The sequence below is a fragment of the Pan troglodytes genome, chromosome 1 (assembly GCF_028858775.2).
Source record: "Pan troglodytes isolate AG18354 chromosome 1, NHGRI_mPanTro3-v2.0_pri, whole genome shotgun sequence".
In the NCBI taxonomy this organism is placed as follows: domain Eukaryota; kingdom Metazoa; phylum Chordata; class Mammalia; order Primates; family Hominidae; genus Pan; species Pan troglodytes.
In genome coordinates this window covers 140,965,410-140,976,277 of record NC_072398.2, presented here as the reverse complement: position 1 = coordinate 140,976,277, position 10,868 = coordinate 140,965,410, and the positions used below count along the sequence as shown (strand labels likewise).

General features: G+C 41.6%; 1 long non-coding RNA gene across 1 annotated transcript in view; it reads left to right on the top strand.

The window, feature by feature from the left end:
- Positions 1-6,377: 6,377 nt before the first annotated feature.
- The window catches only part of LOC104001508 (uncharacterized), a 248,140-nt gene continuing 243,649 nt past the window's right edge, over positions 6,378-10,868 (top strand). The window contains exon 1 of the long non-coding RNA XR_010153272.1: positions 6,378-6,560. This is a non-coding gene — a long non-coding RNA (uncharacterized LOC104001508). The remainder of the gene's footprint in view (positions 6,561-10,868) is intronic.

The following is a 10,868-nucleotide window of genomic DNA, read 5'->3' as shown; positions in this document are numbered from 1 at the left end:
CATCAGGCCGGGGAGCACATTTGTGACTCAGTCCGACCACTTGCTCCCCACAGCAGCAGGCTTTGCTCAGTCTCCTCAGGTGCTCAGCAGCCCTCTAATCTGAGGATAAGGGATTGCAAGCCAAGACTGAAGGCTTCTGAGTAATTTCTAATTTTTTATCGACAGCCCCCAAAAGTTCTAGATGCACTTAGCACCTCCATAGAAGCGCTAAATGATTTAACATTTTGGGGACAAATTGGTTCTATTAGTCTCTAGTGCCAAATTCACCAAAAATAGCTCATTAGCTGTGCATTGTGATTTCACTGGGGTGCCCTTCTCTTGGCTGGATTCCAAAGAACACATTTGTATAAAAATGTTCCCATTATAGAGTGTGATACCTATTAATGGAACACCATATGCAGCAGACCATCTCCCCTTGCCTCCTCCTCGTCTTTCAACCTGAAGTTTGTATTCTCCATTCATTTTTGCCAAGTGACCTGCTTTGCAGGGGTTAAACTTTACCTAATGGGCTAAGGCCTGAGATGCTGCAGCAATCAATCTTTCCTCTGAATTTAAGCATCTTGGTTTTCCCTTTCTCTGCGCCTACTGCCAATCCTGACCCTTTCATTCCATCCTAGCCTGGGGGAAAGAAAGGGAGGGGCAAGGTTGAGAGTGGGCTCCAAGCCCAGACCTACAGCTGTGCCTGATTGACCGACATTTCTGTTGTTAGCCACAAAAAAGGCCACTTTTAATGGCTAAAGCAAGGATGACCAGCTGGTGTGACAGGCATTGGGTTTTTGCCTAGTTATATTAAAATTCATCAGTTCCGGTCCTTTTTCATCACATGCATGATTTCAGGGATAGTATTTCCAAAATATATCTTTTACTGAAGCTTTTGGCTATCAAATAATATTTGCAGTTCTTTTTTTAAAACCAATATCCTGCATCTTGTAGGTGGCTTTAAAATTTCATTAAAATGATGTAGAGCAAAAATAAATGGAAGATGCTTGTTATTCATCAGGAGAGACATGCAGAGAGGTTCAATAATAATAGAAAATCAAGAGATTATACAAAATTCAAGAAAGTCCACCAAATATAAACATTTGTCTGCAAAATTTTCCTGAAATTCTGGACCTGAAACCCATGGTGACTTCAATATTTAAATTGAGCATGGAATCTTTGGATCTGGGATCTGGGATCTGGATTTTCCTTTTTGTCTGGACCTAGAGTGGAATAATTGAGAAAGGCACCATGGGTTGGTATGATGGAGAAAGCTGTAGATGAATGCAAAACATAATTAGGACCGGGTGCATTTTTTTTCACTCAGTCATTTGAAAGAAATACATTTGTTCTTAAAGTAATGTATTAATTCAACAAACAGAGTGAACACCTACAATGGACTAACACTGTGGGTAATGATGCAGAAATGAGCAACATAGAATCTCCGACCTCAAAGTGTTCACGTCCACGTGCAACATGTACACAAATGAGTGCTTTTAAAAACTCGGAAAGTGAAAGGTGGTAAAATTAACAAGCAAACAAAGAAGCAAACAAGCACAAAATAGGAAGTAGTGTGGAATATTTTGCTAATTCAGTTGATGGCAGGATTGCTTCCTGTTGGAGATATCGAAGAATTAAGGCTTTGTGCCTTTTTTTTTTTTTTTTGAGATGGAGTCTCACTCTGTCGCCCAGGCCATGCAGTGGCACGATCTTGGCTCACTGCAAGCTCCGCCTCCCGGGTTCACGCCATTGTCCTGCCTCAGCATCCCGAGTAGCTGGGACTACAGGAGCCCGCCACCGAATTTTTTCTGTATTTTTAGTAGAGATGGGGTTTCACCGTGCTAGCCAGGATGGTCTTGATCTCCTGACCTCATGATCCGCCCACCTACGCCTCCCAAAGTGCTGAGATTACAGGCGTGAGCCACCGCGCCTGGCCTGCCTTTTAATATACATTGTGTTGTTTATTCTCTGGAGGGATTTGAGCTGGGTTTGGAAAGCCATAGAGGTAAGTTTTAGTTTGCTCATTTAAAAAATTTTATTTATTTATTTTTGAGACAGGGTCTCACTCTATGGTCCAGGCTGGAGTGTGGTGGTGCGATCTCAGCTCATTGCAACCTCTGTGTCCCAGGCTCAGGTGATCCTCCCACCTCAGCCTCCCAAGTAGCTGGGATGACAGGCATGCACCACCACACTCAGCTAATTTTTCTGTTTTTAGTAGAGATGGGATTTCTCCATGTTGCACAGGCTGGTCTCAAACTCCTGGGCTCAAATGATCTGCCCATCTTGGCCTCCCAAAGTGCTGGAATTATAGGCATGAACCACCGCACCCGACCTTAGTTTGTTCATTTTAATTTTTAAAAATGCCACAGTCCTAGTCTTTAACACAAAGAATTTTTAATTCTGTCTATGAAAAGCCTCAATTTGAATTAAATCCATTTCTTTTTAAAAGCTTGAAATTATGTGAAAGTTAAATTCTATTTCCCTTGGGTATATACCTCCAACTAACCAATTATCTTGTGACTAACTAACATGGGAGATCTTTTAAAAACATAACACAGAATGATGTTAAAGAGACCTGGATGCAAATTTCTATTAGAGCTACCCAATCATATGTCCATAATTTTAAATAAATGATTCTCCATTGAGGCTCTGTGGGACAGATCGCAGAATTCTGTACTAGATACAAGTTCTGAAGTTGATGTTGACAAACAGCCAGGATGAAGACCATTGCTTTATATCTATAGTTGGAACACATAAAATTACCCACTTAAAAAAAAGCACAATCCGTAGAAACTACATTAATTGCTGTTTTTATTCCAGACATTATCAGTTAGAAAACAGAAAATTTTCCTCCTTAATATGTTTCTGCAACCAAAAGAGTGATGTAGCACAAATCTTAGGAGCATCGGAGAGGATCACAATCACAAGTAAGATTATAGTACATTCTTTCTTTAGAAATTAAAATGACCTCTCTTTTCCAGCAACACTAACAAAGACGTGTTAGAGTCAAACAAGTAGGAAGTTCTTTAGGCTCCCTTGGAAGGCTGTGTAGATGAAGTTTTGCTGTGGTGCACAGGATGACAGGGTGCAGTTTCATTTACAGGTTTAGAGACATGCACTTTCATGTACATTGTGCTAGTTATTCTCTGCTCACCCTTCCCCGCCTTCCCTGTGAGATTCATTCCCTCTTTCCTTCTCTGCAGTGGGCTCCAGGTGGCTGACCCCTTGGCTGTAACACCTGCCCGTCCCTGCCTTGTAGAGTCTCCATCCTCCCAGACTATAGCTCCTGCCGGCTGGCCCCTTATCCGTGACTGCAGCGCTCACCAAGCTCTGGCATGAAACACTATTTCCTTCCCTGGCCCCTTCAGGCCCATGGTGCCAACAGCTTCCTACTGTTGCTAGTCCTGGATGCCTCTGTGTTCCTATTCCTTGTTGGATCCCCTGACCCTGCTTTATAAATAGACCTTCCTTGCATCCTTTTCCATCCCATTCCTTCAGAGTCCCATCTGAGCAGCCCTTCTGCTTCCCACTAGGACCTGTTGATACACCAATCACATTCCAAATTGCTCCCTGGATGTTTCTATAGAGGAGCCCAGAAGATTTCATCTCTTTAGAGATCAATCAGAGAAGCTTACAGTGACTAAGTACCAGGGTGGTAGCATCAGAAAGAAGAGACTGACAAAAGGAGTTATTGGGGGCAAAATCCTGAAAGATTAAAGCAAAAAGAAATGTAGGAAAGGTTTGTGTTGACTGTTGAGAATGTGTAAGCACATGAAAAACAAAACAAACAAAACAACTATTAGATTTACCTTGCATTCACAAAAGAGCTTTTTGAAAATAGATATTACAAGCCAAATGATAAAGACTGGCAATCATATCTCACAATGTAGCCATGGATCTGAAGGGAATGAAGCTGACAACAGATCAGAGTGAAAATAAATATAGTAACTACTAACTATGGGCAGGGCACCATCCTTGCTCTGGTCGCCAATGTTTCTGGCATCCACTGCAGCATTTGTGTGTCACTGGGAAGGTGGGGAAATGCTGATGACAGCTCTGCATGTCAGGAAAAGTTTCTGTGGGCTGTCAGACTTTTTCAGTCTTGGCAAATTACCAGAAGGCAAAATTTGACTTTGTGTTATATCTTGTTTCTCAGTTGTATGTGGATACTTTCAAAGATATATACTTTATGTATGTAAAGGCACATTAGATATAGGCACATTTGATATAGACACTTGGATTCTTCTTGGTATAAGATTATGACAACAAAAAGCCAACAAGTATATTATAAGAACAGCTTATGTTAGGCACTATGTAAACCTCATGTGTTTAATTTCAGTATTTGTCATACACATATATGAACCAGCCACAAAGATAAGATGCTGTCCCTACTCCTAAGCATCTAACTTTAAGATGGAGAACTTCAATTTATTGTGAACTCACCTAAAACCCCTCCCGGCTAAGGGAGATGAGAGACCTCTCTAAACATGTAAGAAAAGTGGATAGAAGTAGAGGGGAAAGATGCTATGCAAATAAGGAAGTAAGGCAAAACTTTTCAAGAAATACAAGTTCTATTGGAGTTCTTAGCTAATAGCCAATAATAGCACTTAGCTTCACTTGATCTTAACCAAAAGGCCAAGAAGCGATAGCACTTAGCTTCAATAAGTGTTACATAGGCCAGATAGCAATCTAAGCACTGTTCATGGGTTCAATTTTTGACTCTCATGGCCCTTTGATTTAGGTTGTATTATTCTCCCAATTTTACAGATGAGTAAATTGGGGCACATGGTGTTTAAATAACTTTCCCAGTTTCCTGATGCTAGAATGCACAGCGCTAGAATTAGATACTAGGTAGTCTGACACCAGAGTTGAGGAAATAAGTCACATCTGGTAGAATCTAGAAAGACCCTTTGGAGGCTGCATTTGAGAAGGGTCTTGGAAGACAGTAAGGATGTTATAATTTGAGATGCTGTCTATGGAAGATGGACAAGAGGGGATTTTCTCTCTGCACATGAAAACATAAGTGTCTAAAAGTTTTAGCTGTAACCATATCTAGTTAATAGTTACTTCTTTTGCATTTTTTCCATTGCCACTACATAATAAAGACACATAACTCAATCCCAAAGTGACCACAGGAGTCTCTGGAAAACAGAAGGGTGAACTGATAGCATCACTGAACATACACCTAAGTAGTGGCAATGTAGAGCTGGTAATGCAGGTTGGAAACCATAGAATGTAGAACCCAAAATTCTATATGTTTAGGGAGATCCCTCAAGTTACGCAGCCAAGAGCATTTTTGGTGAGTTTGGGGTAAGTTGAAGTTCTCTTTCTACATCAACGATTCACAAAAAATGTGAAGTTACTGAATAAAAGTAAAATTGGGCTTTCAAGTGCCTCTGGCCATTTTTGAGTCATGCCTTCAGTTGGCTCCTTGCTGTGTAGGTGTTTTTTCTTCTTGGTATGATTTCACCTTAAAGCAGAGGTTTCTAAAGCAGGATGTTCTTGGGCAGCAAAGCCTTTAAGGAGAACCATGGGAAGCATTTCTGAGCATGGTCTGAGAGAGAAGACTTGATCAATTAATCAACCAAAAATGAGCACTTATTTTATTGAGCACTTACTTTATAGATCTAGACCCGTGCTAAGTTTACAAGCAACTAGATTTTAAAGAAGCATTAAGGATATCCTGTTTTATGGTTAGAATTTGTCTTCCCCCTAAACTGAGCTATCTCTGAGACAAAGGTAGTTCCATTTTTCAATTGCAGCCAGGGGTCAATGTTTCTGAGTGTCATACACTATGAAGAGCTCTGCCTTGTCTCTTTGCAAGCATGGAGGCTGGCATCTCCACTGTGCTACTGAGAAAGGCTGGCTTGAGGAGTGACAGGTTTATTCAGAGAGCTCCACTGGGAAGAGATAATGAATGGAAATGAGGGAGGGTCATGAGATAGAAGCAGAATGTGACTGTCTCCAGTTCAGACACTCAGGATAGTGCTGCACAAACTGTCTTGAAAGCCATTATTGATTCTAGGCACAGTTAGAAGGAGGGTGAATTTTTGTTTTAACTTTTCTGTCTATACTCAGTTTCCTCTACCTGAGTTACTCTGTCTTAAAAAAACATTTTTCTGTTCTCTAAACACACGAGTTCATAAAACAGATGCAAAATATTTCCACCTGGACATGAGCCAAGTGTAGGGCATCCTGCCTTGCATGCAAACTGTTTCAATATGTCCGGGAATCCAGAAACCCCTGCCCACACATTTAGGAGCCTGACTTCTCCCACTTTGTGCACCTTCCTGGCTCTTTAAAGAATGAACACTCCTTAATGACCTTTGGATTCTGAACCAGTAACTCTTTTAGACCCTCTCTTGGAGAGACAGCTGACTTCTCTCCAGTCTTAGAGAGAGCTGAAGGGTGGCAGTTCCTGATATCTCAGCACCTCCTCCACCTCCGCTGTGACTGGCAAGAGCTGAGTGTGCGGCACTGGTATAGTATGAAGGGAGGAAAAAGTCTTTGTGACAGAGAAGGAAAAAGGGACAGGTGGTCAGATGGAACAAGAAGGCCCCCAGCCAGCTCTTTGAAAGAAGGTAATGCATTTGATGTACTCTAATGGTACCCCTGACAGAGGGGCCATATGGAGCCCTGGATCCTTCGTAATTCCATCTCACTCCCCAGTTGAGACCAACTTTTCCTGCCGAAATCATAGCGTCAATTGGGTCAAGCAGTTGCTGCTGGTAGTTCCTAATGCTCTTATTCAGAAGGGAAAAGATTAAAAATATAAAGGGTACCCTGGCGTCCAATCCTAGTATAACTTTTGTAAGTAGTTTGGTCAAACTTTAGCATTGTAGAGCCTTCTGGGAATGTGTTGTTTCAAATACCTGCATTTTAAAGATAGTCAAAGTTAACCCTTTAAGCCACAGGGCACAAGTTGGGGGTAGGACAAAGGGCCAAATCTGGTTGCAGATGCACCTGGAGAATTTTAACCAGCTCATACAGCTCCCTAAGACTGTGCCCCACCCTGATTTACACAGTTAGGTGACCTGAGCCCCTAAGACATTTGGGTTGTAACCCCTGCTTAGTCACCAGTACTTGTAGGTAGCTTTTTGATGGGAATATTTCTAAATCTCTGCTTACTGAAGTAATATGCAATGAAAATAATTTTCTGTCCTCATAATTTGATCTAGCCATAGCTTTAAACTCAGAGTTGGAGAGTGCAGACCAAAAAGGGACTGGGGACTGACCCAAGCAGACTTTGGAACTTACTCTGAAAAGGTCCCTGAAGCCAGGCTGCCCTTTAGTTGATTGCCTGATGCTCTCCAAGGCTAGGTGAAGCTAGGACAACTACCTGACCTGTATAGCATCTGTGTCACTTGCATGACTCTGGCCTTGGCTGCCTAGTCCAAGAATGTTGGGGGAACTTCTGCCTGGTGGACACAGAGGACCAATGCTGTGCAGAGCCCCATCAAACGGAGCATCTCTTCCTCCAATCTGTGGTTTTCTGGGCCTTTGGGGTTCCAGTGACTTGTAGCCTCTGACCCCTATAATGGGATTTTCCAGTGGTTCAAGTTAATCTGGCACATTCCCACAGTGTGAGCGCTCAGGCTCAACGCTGTCTTCTTAATGAATCCTTTCCCAATTCCTTCTGGCAGAAGCTCTTGACTCTCTGTAAACACCCCTGGAAACTGTTTTCCCCTTTCTTATGACATTTTCTCCATGATGCAATATAGATTTGTATCTTGTGCATGTCATCTCCTTGGCTAGATTGTGAGCACCTTAAACAGTGTTATCTCTTATTCATTTTGTAGCTCCAGCACACTGCTGGGCACATGGAGGATTGGGTGAATTTTTGTTTTTTTGAGTGAGATATATATTTCCTGATAATGGAAACGCAGGTGCTATTTGTGGACCTCACAGAAAGTAGCATAAGACCTTGTATATGATAGCATATAAGTCAGAGGGTTCTCCAGAGAAACAGAACCAATACGATATATGTTGGTTATATATAGAAATGTGTATATGTATGTGCACACACACATATATGTGTACACACACACATATATATGTATGTGTACACACACACATATATATGTATGTGTACACACACACACATATATATATGTATGTGTACACACACACACATACGTGTGATTGTTGGGGTACAAAGTCTGAAATTTGTAGGTCAGGCTAATAGCTGGAAATTCAGGTAAAAGTGATGTTGCAGTCTTGAGTCCGAATTCTGCAGCAAGCTGGAAACCCAAGCAGTCTTGAGACAGAATTCCCTCTTCTTTGGGAAATCTGTTTTTGCTCTTAAGGCCTTCAACTGATTAGATGAGGCCTATCCACATTACGGAGGATAATCTGCTTTACTCTGATTTAAATATTAGTCACACCTAAAAAATACCTCCACAGCAATAACTGGACTGGTATCAGACCAAACAACTAGGTATCAAAACTTAGTCAAGTTGACACATAAAATTGACCATCACAGGCAGATATTCAATATGTGTTTGATGAAGTCATTTATGGCCCACATTAATATGTATATAATTACTTTTATACTTTACAGATTTATTAGTTGTCCTACTTAGTTAGCTCTTTTAAAAGCCGTGGTGTGATTAGGAACTATTAGGAAATAGGAAAAGGAGGAAACTTTAGAAAACAGTAGAAGTGAATAACATTGGCAACAAAAGTCTCTGGTAATATTATAATGGGATTTGTGGCCACTATATGTCCTCTCTTCCTCTTTTCATCTACCTACTTATTCTTAAAATTTTAAATAAATTTAAATAAATTTAAAGAAACTTTAAGCTGATGTTTCATATCTCTTGTCTTTGCATTTTTTTTTTTTTTTTTGAGACAGAGTTTCAGTCTTGCTGCCTAAGCTAGAGTGCAATGGCCTGGTCTCGGCTCACTGCAACCTCCACCTCCCAGGTTCAAGTGATTCTGCTGCCTCAGCCTCCCAGGTAGCTGGGATTACAGGTTCCCCTGACCATGCCCGTCTAATTTTTTGTATTTTTAGTAGAGACGGGGTTTCACCATGTTGGCCAGGCCGGTCTCGAACTCCTGACCTCAGGTGATCTGCCCGTGTCAGCCTCCCAAAGTGCTGGGATTACAGGCGTGAGCCACTGTGCCCAGGCTTGTCTTTCCATTTTTTATATTGCATCTCTATAGAAAACAAACAGTAATTTGGAGAAGGCAGTTGAGAAAGTTCCCAAGAACATAGAGGAAAAGGATAGTGATAATTTTCCTTATTCTTGCTCTAATGCAGATTTTCTACTGGAAGATTCCATTTTAGATGTCCTGCACTTTTTCCCTAGTTTCCTTTTCAGCTCTGCCTTTGCTTCATAGTATTCTACCCCATGTATCCCTGCCTTGGTTTCATGAAGGACTAGCAAATACTTTCTAGTATTTTAAAAATTTTCCTGTAGAAACATTTTTGAGCTGTGATCTGAATATTCTGGGATATATCTTTTTTTGGTATGGAGTTTGTTTTCTCACAATCCCCAGTACTTTCCCCTTTCTCATTTTCTGAGCATTGGGGGGGCATCCATCCAAATGAGGCATTTGCCACTAGATTGGGAGGTTCGTGAGCAGGCCTAAAGCCCCTCATTGTTCACTTGGGTGAAAACACTTTGGACTGTTAGAGTCACATGGCTACAGGTGGAGGGCCATCTGCTGGGCTCAGCCTCTGGCCTTGTGGAGGATGGGGTCCCTGGCTGTGTTGGAGAGTGGGGAGGAGGCTGCAGTGGTTCCTGTGACATGGTAGATCCTAAAAGTCAATGCACTTCCATGTGTCTTCTCCCACAACTTTTCCTGACTCCTCCCTTGCCTTTCTGCAAGGGAGAAAAGTCTCCCTTCTTTTCTGCAGGAGACTCTATATCCCAAGATGTGAGATTCTGCCATTTAATCCTTCAGACTCCTGTGCTGCTGCCATAGGAATGATGTCAAGCAGGCGTTGCTGGGCAGCAGTTATTTCTGGAAGCTCAGGGGGCAATCCAATGCCACTGAAGGGTGGCCAGAGACTTTCTTGGTCAATGCACCTTTCTTGATTAGTGCACCCTGGGGTTGGGAGCAGACACTGGGATCAAAGTCCTTCTCTATCATTTTCAAGGTCCTCCATATTGTTTGGATTCAAAAGATACTATGTATACATCCTAAGAGTGTGCTTTTAAATCCATCCTCACTTATTTTAGCAGTTAGTGGAGCCTCCTCCTTGAACATCGCCTATGATTACCTGTCATGATCAGCTTTCAGGGCTGTTGCCAATTTTTGTCCTTTTGTGAATCTTTTTGATTACTTGGATCAGAAGTTGAAGAGTGAATGGGCATTACAGGCATTGCTCTATGCCCCCGTCTTTCTCCTGGAGTCCTGTCTCCTGTTTTGAAAAGAGTCAGTGAGAGGAGAGTAAAAGTCTGATCTTGTTTCTCTTATTTTCTTGTCTAAAAGTTTTTGTTAAAATTGTGTCATTTACTAGAAAAACAATGTCCTTTCTCTCTAATCTCCTCTCATTTGCTGTTTTGAATTTGAATTTTTGTCCTCATTTTCAGTTGTGAGCCGTAATCTCTTCCTAGTAATTCTGAATCGGTGTTAACAGAGTGGCTAATGCACTGATAAGCAGATGATTTAGAATCAGAAGGTCAAGGGTGGAATCATCTCGCAGTTGCCATGATTTCTCTTTCCCTCAGTATATTGGAGCAGGGACCATTTCACATTTTTCTTCCTACCCTGCTTGCCTAGCACGGTACCTGGCACAAAGTAATAGGTCAAGACACGTAGAATAAATACTCCTTCTAGGCACTCTCTTTACAGGTGGCCTTTTTAAAAATTTTTTTCTGTCCTGGAGATTTATCCCATACTATTTGCATCCTGGAGTCTCTGTGGCCCTAATTATTCTT